The sequence below is a fragment of the Scyliorhinus torazame genome, chromosome 9, assembly GCF_047496885.1.
Source record: "Scyliorhinus torazame isolate Kashiwa2021f chromosome 9, sScyTor2.1, whole genome shotgun sequence".
Lineage (NCBI taxonomy): Eukaryota > Metazoa > Chordata > Chondrichthyes > Carcharhiniformes > Scyliorhinidae > Scyliorhinus > Scyliorhinus torazame.
Window position 1 is genome coordinate 166,121,991 of NC_092715.1, and position 12,003 is coordinate 166,133,993.

Here is a 12,003-nt window from a genome sequence, read left to right on the forward strand (position 1 = left end):
CCCCTATCTCTATGGATGTAGGCGGGGAAACCGAACAGTGTAAAGATGATGCAGAGGGCTTTAATGACTGGCCACGGTCATGTCGGGGCAGGGGATGGCGAAAGGGAAACGGGAGTATTCGTCAACCACGTTTAGGAAGTACGTGTTGCGATCGGTGGAGGGGAGGGGGCCTTTGAAGTCCAGACTGAGGCACTCAAAGGGACGGGAAGCCTTTATCAGGTGCGCTCTATCTGGCCTGAAAAAGTGCGGCTTGCACTCTGCAGATTTGGCAGTTCCAGGTGGCTGTTCGGACCTCCTCGACAGAGTTGGGGAGGTTGCAGGTCTTCACGAAGTGGAAGAACCGAGTGACCCCTGGTGGCAGAGGTCCTCGTGGAGGGCTTGGAGACGGTCCACTTGTGCATTGGCATCGGAAGGCTCGTTCAGCTTTCCGGGACTATACAAGATCTCATAATTATATGTGGAGAGTTCAATCCTCCACAGCAAGATCTTGTCGTTTTTGATCTTGCCCTGCTGCGCATTATCGAACATGAAGGCTACCGACCGTTGGTCCGTGAGGAGAGTGAATCTTTCCCCTGTCGACGGAGGCCCGCCAGGCCTTCAGCCGCATCAAAGCAGACATTGCAAAGGCCACGATGCGCGCCATCGACGAGTCCCTCCTCTTCCAGGTCGCGAGCGATGCGTCTGATGTAGCTCTGACCGCCACCCTCAACCAAGCAGGCAGACCCGTGGCCTTCTTCTCCCGTACCCTCCATGCTTCAGAAATTCGTCATTCCTCGGTTAAAAAAGAGGCGCAAGCCGTAGTAGAAGCTGTGCGACATTGGCAGCATTACCTGGCCGACAGGAGATTCACTCTCCTCGCTGACCAACGGTCGGTGGCGTTAATGTTTGATAATGCACAGCGGGGCAAGATAAAGAACGACAAGATCTTACGGTGGAGGATAGAACTCTCCACCGACAACTACGAGATCTTGTACCGTCCTGTGAAACTAAATGAGCCTTCCGATGCCCTGTTCCGCGGCACGTGTGCCACCGCACAAGTGGACCACCTCCGAGCCCTCCACGAGGACCTCTGCCACCCGGGGGTCACTCGCACTTTCCATTTTGTCAAGACCCGCAACCTGCCCTACTCCATCGAGGAGGTCAGGACAGTCACCAGGGACTGCTAAATCTGCGCGGAGTGCAAACCGCACTTCTACCGGCCAGAGAGGGCACACCTGATAAAGGCTTCCCGTCCCTTTGAACACCTCAGCATGGACTTCAAAGGCCCCCTCCCCTCCACCGACTGCAACACGTATTTCCTGAACGTGATTGACGAGTACTCCCACTTCCCATTCGCCATCCCCTGCCCCGACATGACCACAACCACCGTCATCAAGGCCCTCCAGGATATCTTTACACTGTTCGGGTTCCCCACGTACATACACAGTGGTAGGGGGTCCTCCTTTATGAGCGATGAACTGCGTCAATTCCTGCTCAGCAAGGGCATCGCCTCAAGCAGGACGACCAGTTACAACCCCCAGGGAAATGGGCAGGTAGAGAGGGAGAACGGAACGGTCTGGAAGACCGTTCTACTGGCCCTACGGTCCAGGACTCTCCCCGTCTCCCACTAGCCCTCCACGCCATCTGGTCGCTGCTCTGTACAACTACCAATCAGACACCTCATGAACGTCTCCTTGTCTTCCCCAGGAAGTCCTCCTCCGGGACCTCGCTCCCAACCTGGCTAGCGACACCCGGACCCATCCTGCTTTGAAAGCACGTGCGGGCGCACAAGTCGGACCCGTTGGTCGAGAGGGTCCACCTGCTGCACGCTAACCCCCAGTACGCCTACGTGGCGTTCCCTGACGGCCAGCAAGATACAGTCTCCCTCCGGGACCTGGCGCCCGCCGGAACCCCACGCGCACCCGAACCATTACCCCCACCCCCTCTCCCCCCCCCCCCACAGCACCTCACTGGAGGGTCGGTCCTCCCGCCGCTCCTACCTAGGCCCTCCCACCCACCGACGCCCCCTACAGGCACCCCCCTCTCGTGTCAACCGTTTGCCCCACCAGCGCCGTCTAGGGGTGACGAAGCGGCCATGGAGGATGAAGCCACACTCCCGGAGTCGCAGACGCCGGGACCCCCACCAGAATCACCACCGAGGCTCAGACGATCCAGGAGGACGACCAGGCCACCCGACCGACTGATTGCTTCACAGTGACTGTAACGGCCGACTGATTGCTTCACTGTGACTATAACTGTAACTATTCTCTACAACCCTGTAAGGAGGTATCACGGTACTTCCATATCTGATCATACCATGTTAAATGCAATTGTACCCACTGGCCACCACCCCCGCTGGACTCTTTTTTAACAGGGGGTGAATGTGGTATTATCAGGTATTGCAGTACCCAAGAGGCTGTAGACCATTTGGTAAAGTTAGGAGTCTACCATTGGCTGTTTGGTATGTAGCTCCACCCTAATAGGTGGGGTATAAGAACAGGTGCCATCCCAGCAGCCCTCTTTCTATACCGAAGCTGCCGGGGAACAGATCTAGTCTATTAAAGCCTTCAGTTATGATACAACCTCGTCTTTGAGTTTGATTGATCATGCATCACTAGCAAACGTACAGTGAGAGCCATGCTGCTACAAGAAACATAATTGAGCTCATCATGGGGTACAGAAACAATGGCTACACTGCCCCAACTGCCTTGGAGAAGTCCTTCAGCATTCAACAAAGTGGGTTTCTCAATGTGTGATAGTCTGCTGCATCCTCCACAGGCTAGTTCGTATGAAGGCACGGCTCCTACCACCACAGATTCAGCAACAATCTAAGGAGGCCAAGGAGGGTGAAGAGGAGAAAGGGAATAGAGAGGAGGAAACAGTTGGTGTTTCCATGTTTGGGACAGGCATTCCATGAGTGCTTAATTTGACTCCAGTTCCCATGAATACCATCCCAAATCCACATTGTACAACAATCTCATCCCTTACTGTCCTCTGCCTGACCATCACAGAGTCTTCTGTGCCACATTGCTTAAATAAACGGCATCACAGAACAACCACTTCATACCAACTTTATCCAAAGAACATACAATATTCCTCAACCCAAATAAACTGAACTAATTATCCTTCTGTATTCCCTTAGTGCCTGTCTCTGGGATACCATTGCCTATATTAGTGCTCCTACTTAGGGCTACCCCAAGTGGCTGTTTCATGGGCCAGACTGCAGTTAGCTTTGATGACTTCAAGTAACACTGGGCTTATAGAAGGCCTAGAAGGCCTGACATCAGACTATACCATCTTGGCATCGGGACGCTGCAGCCTAGGCTGGTTGGCAACAGCATGGGTACTGGCAGAGTTGCAGTGGTGGGAAAATGAATGCTGTCATCCTGAGAGAGGGCAGCGGGTTCATGCCCTATGGAGCCACTACCACTTTGCCTCAGTAACCTGAATAAGATTACTGGACTGCTGTGACACACTAAAAGCCCCTTTGATCACTGTGATTGCAGCCAGCCTGTCTGAGCCTGCATGGAAACAAGCTGAGATTTGATATCCACAGTCTGAGCTGCCATTGCCTCACTTAAGCATTGGATGGTTTCTGCTTGTGCTGCAGTATAACTGAGAAACTGGGCATCAAATTTTGCATCATGGTTCTTCCCCCCAGTGTTTTCATGGAGTCAGTCACCACTTCCACATTGGAAAGGATGAGCTCCAAGTTCTGCATGAAGCCCTGTGCCAAGCTAGAGCTGTATCCTCCCTGCTCCTTCACAGTGGCATAAGGCTCTCTGGCCTGCCAGCCAATGCACCAAGCATTTTTGTGTCCATTCCCAACAGCTTTTTTTCTGTCTTCAAGTCTTCATCTGAATCCTCTGCAGCAGCACACTTGTGTGATCTTATCCTGGCACATGAACTATCCTTTCCCCTGCCCTGCCTGAAGGCCCCTCAGGCCCCTCATGCCCAGAGTCTCAGCGTGTGGAGACCGGCCTTTATGCTACCTTCTGAAATATGTGCAGTGATGCTGAGCTGGTAGTTATGAGACTCAGATCGATTAGTAGTGTTTCATTATCATCAGTCTCTTCTTTCACATGAATATCATCTTTCAGCACCACTGCCTGACTAGTTGGCTTAGCTCTTGACTATCTTGTTTTCAATCTTGTTTACAAATCTCTCCATGACCTTGCCCTTCCCAACTTCTGTAATATCCACCAGCCTTAAAACCATCTGAACTATCAGCGCTCCTATAATTCTAGCCTTTTCAGCATCCCCAAATGCAATTGTTCCACTATTGATAACTATGCCCCCCGTTACCAAGGCCATAAGTTCTGGAATACTCACACTAAACCTCTCCATCTCTCAATCCCACTTTCTCCCTTCCTTTAAGATGCTCCTTAAACCTACCTCCATGACCAAGAATTTGCCATTTCCCTTTTATTGCCTCATGGGACTCAGCGTCTAAGCTTATTGGAATTACTTCTACGGCGCATTTTGGACAATTAATCACTTTAAAAGTGCTACATAAATAAAAGTTGTTTTTATATCCAGAAGCATAAGATCATAGAATTTGCAGTGCAGAAGGAGGCCATTCGGCCTATCGAGTCTGCACCGGCCCTTACAAAGAGCACACTACTCAAGCCCACGTCTCTACCCTATCCCCGTAACCCAGTAACCCCCACTTAACCTTTTTTTGGACGCTAAGGGCAATTTATCATGGCCAATCCACCTAACCTGCACATCTTAGGACTGTGGGAGGAAACCGGAGCACCCGGAGGAAACCCACGCAGTCACGGGGAGAACGTGCAGACTCCGCACAGACAGCATAAAGGCATAAGGGCTGGAAAAGCAACAGGGAGCATGAATCAGCAGATTGTAAATCAGAACAGATTGTGGGATGAGGGTGAAGTGGAATGTGGAAAGGTTGATTAGGCCGGAACATACTGTCTCTCTCAATGGCCTCAGCTATGCTGCTGGCCACAGCTTCAGTGACGGCCACTTCAGCAACTTCCAGAACCATCTCCTCCATGTAGGGTGGGCTGATGCTACCCTTCATGCCCCTGTCAGCTGCTGCTGTCTGGTTTCTGGGCCGCCTTAGCCTGCAAGAAAGAGGGAAGTCTGCCAGTGAGCGTGGTGCAATGAATTTTGGTATGCCTTTCATAGTTCAATAACAGGCAACATGGACAAGCAGTGAGAATTGAGGGTAATGTGTGCATCAGTGCTAAGTATGATAGGGTGAGGTGAGGCTATGGATGAGTTATGAGTCACAGTTGATAGACTGTTGTTAGGTGAGTGAAGGGACTGTGGTGAATGGAGCAGTGCGTGAGTCTAGTGGTGCATTTGGTAAGATATTACATTTGAAGGTGCATTCGTTTGAAATCACTAAATGTCTTCCTGCATTTCAATTCAGGTTCTTCAGGTTAGACGGCTGGCATTTACTATAATGGTTACCTGCTCCCACAGCCTTCCAAGAATCCGCCTGGAGAATTTCGTAGCCGCTGAGGCAAGGGGACATTTAGGCTTCTTTGCATGCTCTCCACCAAGGCTTCCAGTGCTGCAATAGAGAACCTTGGGGCATCTCTTGCCTATTGGGCAATTTTTGTCAGTATGATGCTGGTCTTTATCTTCTCTTTCACCACTTTCTGTCCCTGCTGTAGCCAGAATACACTGTGCCTTTTAGAAATGCAGGCTGTCTTTACATATATTGCAGGCCAACTTTATGTGGTAGCCTCGTTGAACTTGGGATCCACATTGAAGCGTGCAGCCATTTAACAGCATACACTGGGCTGCATGTCACAAGCATTATAATTAGTAGGCGGTACAAGGTATACGTGCTGGTTGCATCACTTTAAGTGGGAGCTCGTTAATCATATTTTGTGATTCTGGTCTCTGATTTCACAGGCTATCCAATATAAACCTCATCAACTTTATTTCTTGTGGTAGTCACCACTGTTTGTATATATGACGTATATGAGAAGTAATACGGTAAGGCACCTGTACTACAGGTACGGGGGTAGATGCCTGCCTGCTGGCTCCGCCCAGTAGGCGGAGTATAAATGTGTGTGCTCACCGAGCTGCAGCCATTTCGGTAGCAGCTGTAGGAGGCAACACATCTCTGCTTAATATAGCCTCAATTACTCTCTACTTTCGTCTCGTCGTAATTGCTAGTGCATCAATTTATTAAGCAGAGATTTTACAGCGATGAACTTACGCATCAAGCCAGATCGCCTGCAGCTGCACCCTCAAGCAAACAACGCCACGTCGGTCTTCGACCACTGGCTAGCTTGCTTTGAAGCCTACATCGGATTAGCAATAGAACAACCCTCAGAAGCACAGAAACTCCAGATCCTGGACACACGGTTGAACTCCGATATTTTTCCCCTTATCCGGGACGCACCCAACTACGCTGAGGCCATGGCACTTCTGAAAGAGAACTGCACCCGACCGATCAACAAACTCTACGCCAGGCACCTCCTGTCCATGCGGCAACAACTCCCCGGTGAATCATTGGAAGATTTCTGGCGTGCCCTGCACGCCCTGGCAAGGAACTGCGATTGCCAGGCAGTTTCGGCCGTTGAACATACCGAACTCCTAATCAGGGACGCTTTCGTTACGGGCATAGGGTCGGCGTACATCTGCCAGCGCCTCTTAGAAGGGGGTACGCTCGACCTCGCGGTGATCAAGAAACTCGCGACCTCACTGACGGTAGCCTCCCGTAATGTACAAGCGCACGCCCCCGACCGCATGGCGCCCACCTCCTGGACATCGTGCACCCTACCAGGGACCGCCCCCAGCCAACCTCAAGCCTGCACCACACGGCAGCCAACCAACCCCGGGTGACCCAAGTGCTATTTCTGCAGGCAGACAAAGCACCCCCGGCAGCGCTGCCCAGCGCGGAGCGCAATCTGCAAGGCCTGCGGGAAGAAAGGACATTTCGCTGCAGTGTGCCAGGCCCGGTCAATCGCCGCTGTAACCAGCCCCATTGTTCCTGCATCCCCCACGTGCGACCTGTGGGGGCTGCCATTTTCATCCCCGCAACCCACGTTCGGCCCATGGACGCTGCCATCTTCCTCGCATCAGAACACGTGTGGACCGTGGGCGCCGCCATCTTCCCCCCATCAGACCTCGTGCGGCCCGTGAGCGCCGCCATCTTTAATGCCGCCAGCCACGTGAACCCGTGGCCGCCGCCATCTTCGGCGCTATTTTGGACAGCGCCTCAGGACCCCTGCTCGTCGGGCACCTCATCGGGCCGCTCATCGCCTGCAACCGCCGCCGACCAGCCCGGGACCCACCATCACCAACCGCGGCTCGCCTCCATCACGCTCGACCAGTTCCGGCCACACAACCTTGCAACCGCGACAACGACGGTGAAAGTCGATGGCCACAAGACACCTTGCCTTCTCGACTCCGGGAGCACGAAGAGTTTCATTCACCCCGATATGGTAAGGCGCTGCTCCCTCGCGGTGCCCCCCATTACCCAACGAATCTCCCTGGCCTCCGGATCCCACTCCGTGGAGATCCGGAGGTACTGCACCGCCACCCTCACCGTCCAGGGCGTAGAGTTCAGCAACTTCCGGCTCTACGTCCTCCCTAACCTCTGCGCTGCCTTGCTACTCGGCCTGGACTTCCAGTGCAACCTCCAAAGTCTAACTCTGAAATTCGGCGGGCCCCTACCACTCCTTACTGTATGCGCCTCACGACCCTTAAGGTCGATCCGCCTTTCCTGTTTGCAAACCTCACCCCGGATTGCAAACCCGTCGCCACCAGGAGCAGACAGTACAGTGCCCAGGACAGGACCTTCATCAGGTCGTAGGTCCAGCAGCTACTGCGGGAAGGCATCATTGAAGCCAGCAACAGCCCCTGGAGAGGCCAAGCGGTGGTTGTAAAGACTGGGGAGAAACACAAGATGGTCATTGACTACAGTCAGACCATCAATCAGTACACGCAGCTCGACGCGTACCCCCTCCCACGCATATCTGACATGGTCAATCAGATTGCACAGTACCGGGTCTTCTCTACAGTGGACCTGAAATCTGCTGACCACCAGCTCCCCATCCACAAGGCAGACCGCCCATACACTGCATCCGAAGCAGACGGCCGCCTTTACCACTTCCTTAGCGTTCCCTTCGCCGTCACTAATGGGGTCTCGGTCTTCCAACGGGAGATGGACCGAATGGTTGACCGGTACGGGCTGCGGGCCACTTTCCCGCACCATCTGCTGCCACGACCAGCAGGACCACGACGCTAACCATTTCAAATTTCTCCACGCAGCCAAACTCCTGAACCTAACGTATAACAAGGAGAAGTGCGTGTTCAGCACCAACCGCTTAGCCATCCTTGGCTATGTGGTGCAAAATGGAGTTCTAGGGCCCGACCCCGACCGCATGCCCCCCTCATGAAACTCCCCCTCCCCCACGGCCCCAAGGCCCTCAAACGATGCCTGGGATTCTTCTCATACTATGCCCAGTGGGTCCCTAACTATGCGGACAAGACCCGCCCACTCATTCACTCCACAATTTTCCCCCTGACGGCTGTGGCTCACCAGGTCTTCAACCGTATCAAGTCCGACATCGCCAAGGCCGCGATGCACGCGGTCGACGAGACCCTCCCTTTTCAAGTCGAGAGCGATGCATCAGACGTCGCTATGGCCGCCACACTCAACCAGGCAGGCAGACCCGTGGCATTCTTTTCCCGCACCCTCCATGTCTCTGAAATCCGGCTCTCCTCCGTCGAAAAGGAGGCCCAAGCCATCGTTGAAGCTGTGCGGCATTGGAGGCATTACCTGGCCGGCAGGAGATTCACTCTCCTCACATACCAACGGTCGGTTGCCTTCATGTTTAATAATACACAGCAGGGCAAGATCAAAAATGATAAAATCTTGAGGTGGAGGATCGAGCTCTCCACCTGCAATTTTTTATCGCCCCGGTTAAGCTCAACGAGCCCCCCCGATGCCCTATCCCGAGGTACATGTGCCTGCGCACAAGTGGACCGACTCCGGGCCCTACACGATGGTCTCTGTCACCCAGGGGTCACCCAGTTCTTTCACTTCATAAAGGCCCGCAACCTACCCTACTCCATTGCGGAAGTCAGGTCTGTCACCAAAGACTGCCAGGTCTGGGCGGAGTGCAAACCGCACTTCTACCGGCCAGACCGAGCGCACCTGGTGAAGGCCTCCCGTCTCTTTGAACGCCTCAGCATGGATTTCAAAGGGCCCCTCCCCTCCTCCGACCAAAACACGTACTTCCTTAACGTGGTCGACGAATACTCTAGATTCCCCTTCGCCATTCCATGCCTCGATATGACGTCTGCCACAGTCATCAAAGCCCTCAATAGCATCTTCACTCTGTTCGGTTTCCCCGCTTACATCCACAGCGACCGGGGAGCCTCCTTTATGAGTGATGAGCTGCGTCGATTCCTGCTCAGCAAGGGCATTGCCTTGAGCAGGATGACCAGCTACAACCCCCAGGGAAACGGGCAGGTGGAGAGGGAGAACGGGACGGTCTGGAAGGTCGTCCTGCTGGCCCTACAGCCTAATAATCTCCCGGTCTCCCGCTGGCAGGAAGTCCTCCCCGACGCCCACCACTCCATCCGATCGCTACTTTGCTCTGCGACTAATGCAATCCACCATGAACGCCTTCGTGCCTTCCGTAGGAAGTCCACCTCCTGGGTTTCAATCCCAACGTGGTTGGCAGCTCCAGGATCTGTTCTCCTCTGCAAGCACGTGCGGCTCCACAAGGCGGACCCGTTGGTCGAGAGGTTACAGCTACTCCATGCAAACCTGCAGTATGCCTACGGGCGTACCCCGATGGCCGCCAAGACACAGTCTCACTCAGGGACCTGGCACCAGCTGGGTCCCCCCCCCCCACCCCAACTGCCCTGGCGCCACCCATCCACCCCCCAGCACACCTCACCACAGCCCGCGTTCCAGGCCGATCCGTCCTCCCATTGGTTCCACCCGGGGATGAAGATGAGGACCACACGTTCCCAGAGTCACCGGCGACCAAGCCGGCACCTGCATCGCCACCGGGACTGCGGCGCTCACAACGGAGGATCAAGGCACCCGACCGGCTGAATTTGTGAACTTTTCTCCAAACTGTACACTTTAAAAATGCTCACATACATGTAAATAGTTTTCCACCACCCCTGCTGGACTCTTTTTTAACAGGGGGTGAATGTGGTAGTCACTACTGTTTGTATATATGACGTATATGAGAAGTAATACGGTAAGGCTCCTGTACTACAGGTACGGGGGCAGATCCCTGCCTGCTGGCTCCGCCCAGTAGGCGGAGTATAAATATGTGTGCTCACCAAGCTGCAGCCATTTCGGCAGCAGCTGTAGGAGGCAACACATCTCTGCTTAATAAAACCTCGATTACTCTCTACTCTTGTCTTAATTGATAGTGCATCATTTCATTGGCTGATTGTGTGTCATGAGCTAGTTTATTTTAGTTAGCCATCATCCAGTCAGGCACAATCACTGATAATTAACCACAGATAATAATGACCCAAATGCTATTAGTTTTGGAAACATATCTGTCTGACACTAATTGGACCGAAGATTACCCATTTACCTGGAGATATTCGGATTCAGGATGCAGAAGAAATCGCTCAGTGCAGGAAACCACATAGAGAGTAATGAAGTGAATCATCGCAGACAACACGAGCTGTTGTAAGGTATATTTAATTGTTCAGTGTGAGTGTTAGTGAAGCTGAAAGGATGGTTGGTTTGCTTGTCATGCTCCCTGCTTGGCGGGCCCCCTACCTGGTTTATACCAGCAGCAACGATGGATCAGACCCTTAGGAGGCCATTAATTGCTGACTTAAGGGCTTCAATTAGCGTCAGAATGGGAATGTCATTCACGGGCCTTCCCACAATGCATTTAACTGGGGTGGAGGTGGGAAGGTGGCAGGTCTCTGCTCACTCCCCACCTGCCTGATTAAATGTCTCCTGCCACCAAACTGGCCACTGGGAGGTCACAAGATTCCGCCCACCATTCCTGTAACTTTTGCCCTGCAGTACAACACATGAAATACTTGTGGTTTAGCAGTTAAATTTCTTTTCATCTTGAGTGCAGGTGCAATTTCCTTGAGTACAGCCCCTTAATGTTACATTTACTTTCTCAACATTCTGAGCTAATCAGCAATTGAAATATCCAATCCCAACAGGAAGTGAAGGAAATATTGAACATTGAACATAGAACATTACAGCGCAGTACAGGCCCTTCGGCCCTCGGTGTTGCGCCGACCTGTGAAACCAATCTAAAGCCCACCTACACTATTCCCTTATCATCCATATGTTTATCCAATGACCATTTAAATGCCCTTAATGTTGGCGAGTCCACTACTGTTGCAGGCAGGGCATTCCACGCCCTTACTACTCTCTGAGTAAAGAACCTGTCTCTGACATCTGTCCTATATCTATCACCCCTCAATTTAAAGCTATGTCCCCTCGTGCTAGACATCACCATCCGAGGAAAAAGGCTCTCACTGTCCACCCTATCCAATCCTCTGATCATCTTGTATGCCTCAATTAAGCCACCTCTTAACCTTCTTCTCTCTAACGAAAACAGCCTCAAGTCCCTCAGCCTTTCCTCATAAGATCTTCCCTCCATACCAGGCAACATTCTGGTAAATCTCCTCTGCACCCTTTCCAATGCTTCCACATCCTTCCTATAATGCGGAGACCAGAATTGCATGCAATACTCCAAATGCGGCCGCACCAGAGTTTTGTACAGCTGCAACATGACCTCATGGCCCCGAAACTCAATCCCTCTACCAATAAAAGCGAACACACCGTACGCCTTCTTAACAACCCTATCAACCTGGGTGGCAACTTTCAGGGATCTATGTACATAAGAACATAAGAACTAGGAACAGGAGTAGGCCATCTGGCCCCTCGAGCCTGCTCCGCCATTTAATGAGATCATGGCTGATCTTTGTGGACTCAGCTCCACTCCCCGGCCCATACACCATATCCCCGAATCCCTTTATTCTTCAGAAAGGCATCTATCTTTTTCTTAAAAATGTTTAAAGAAG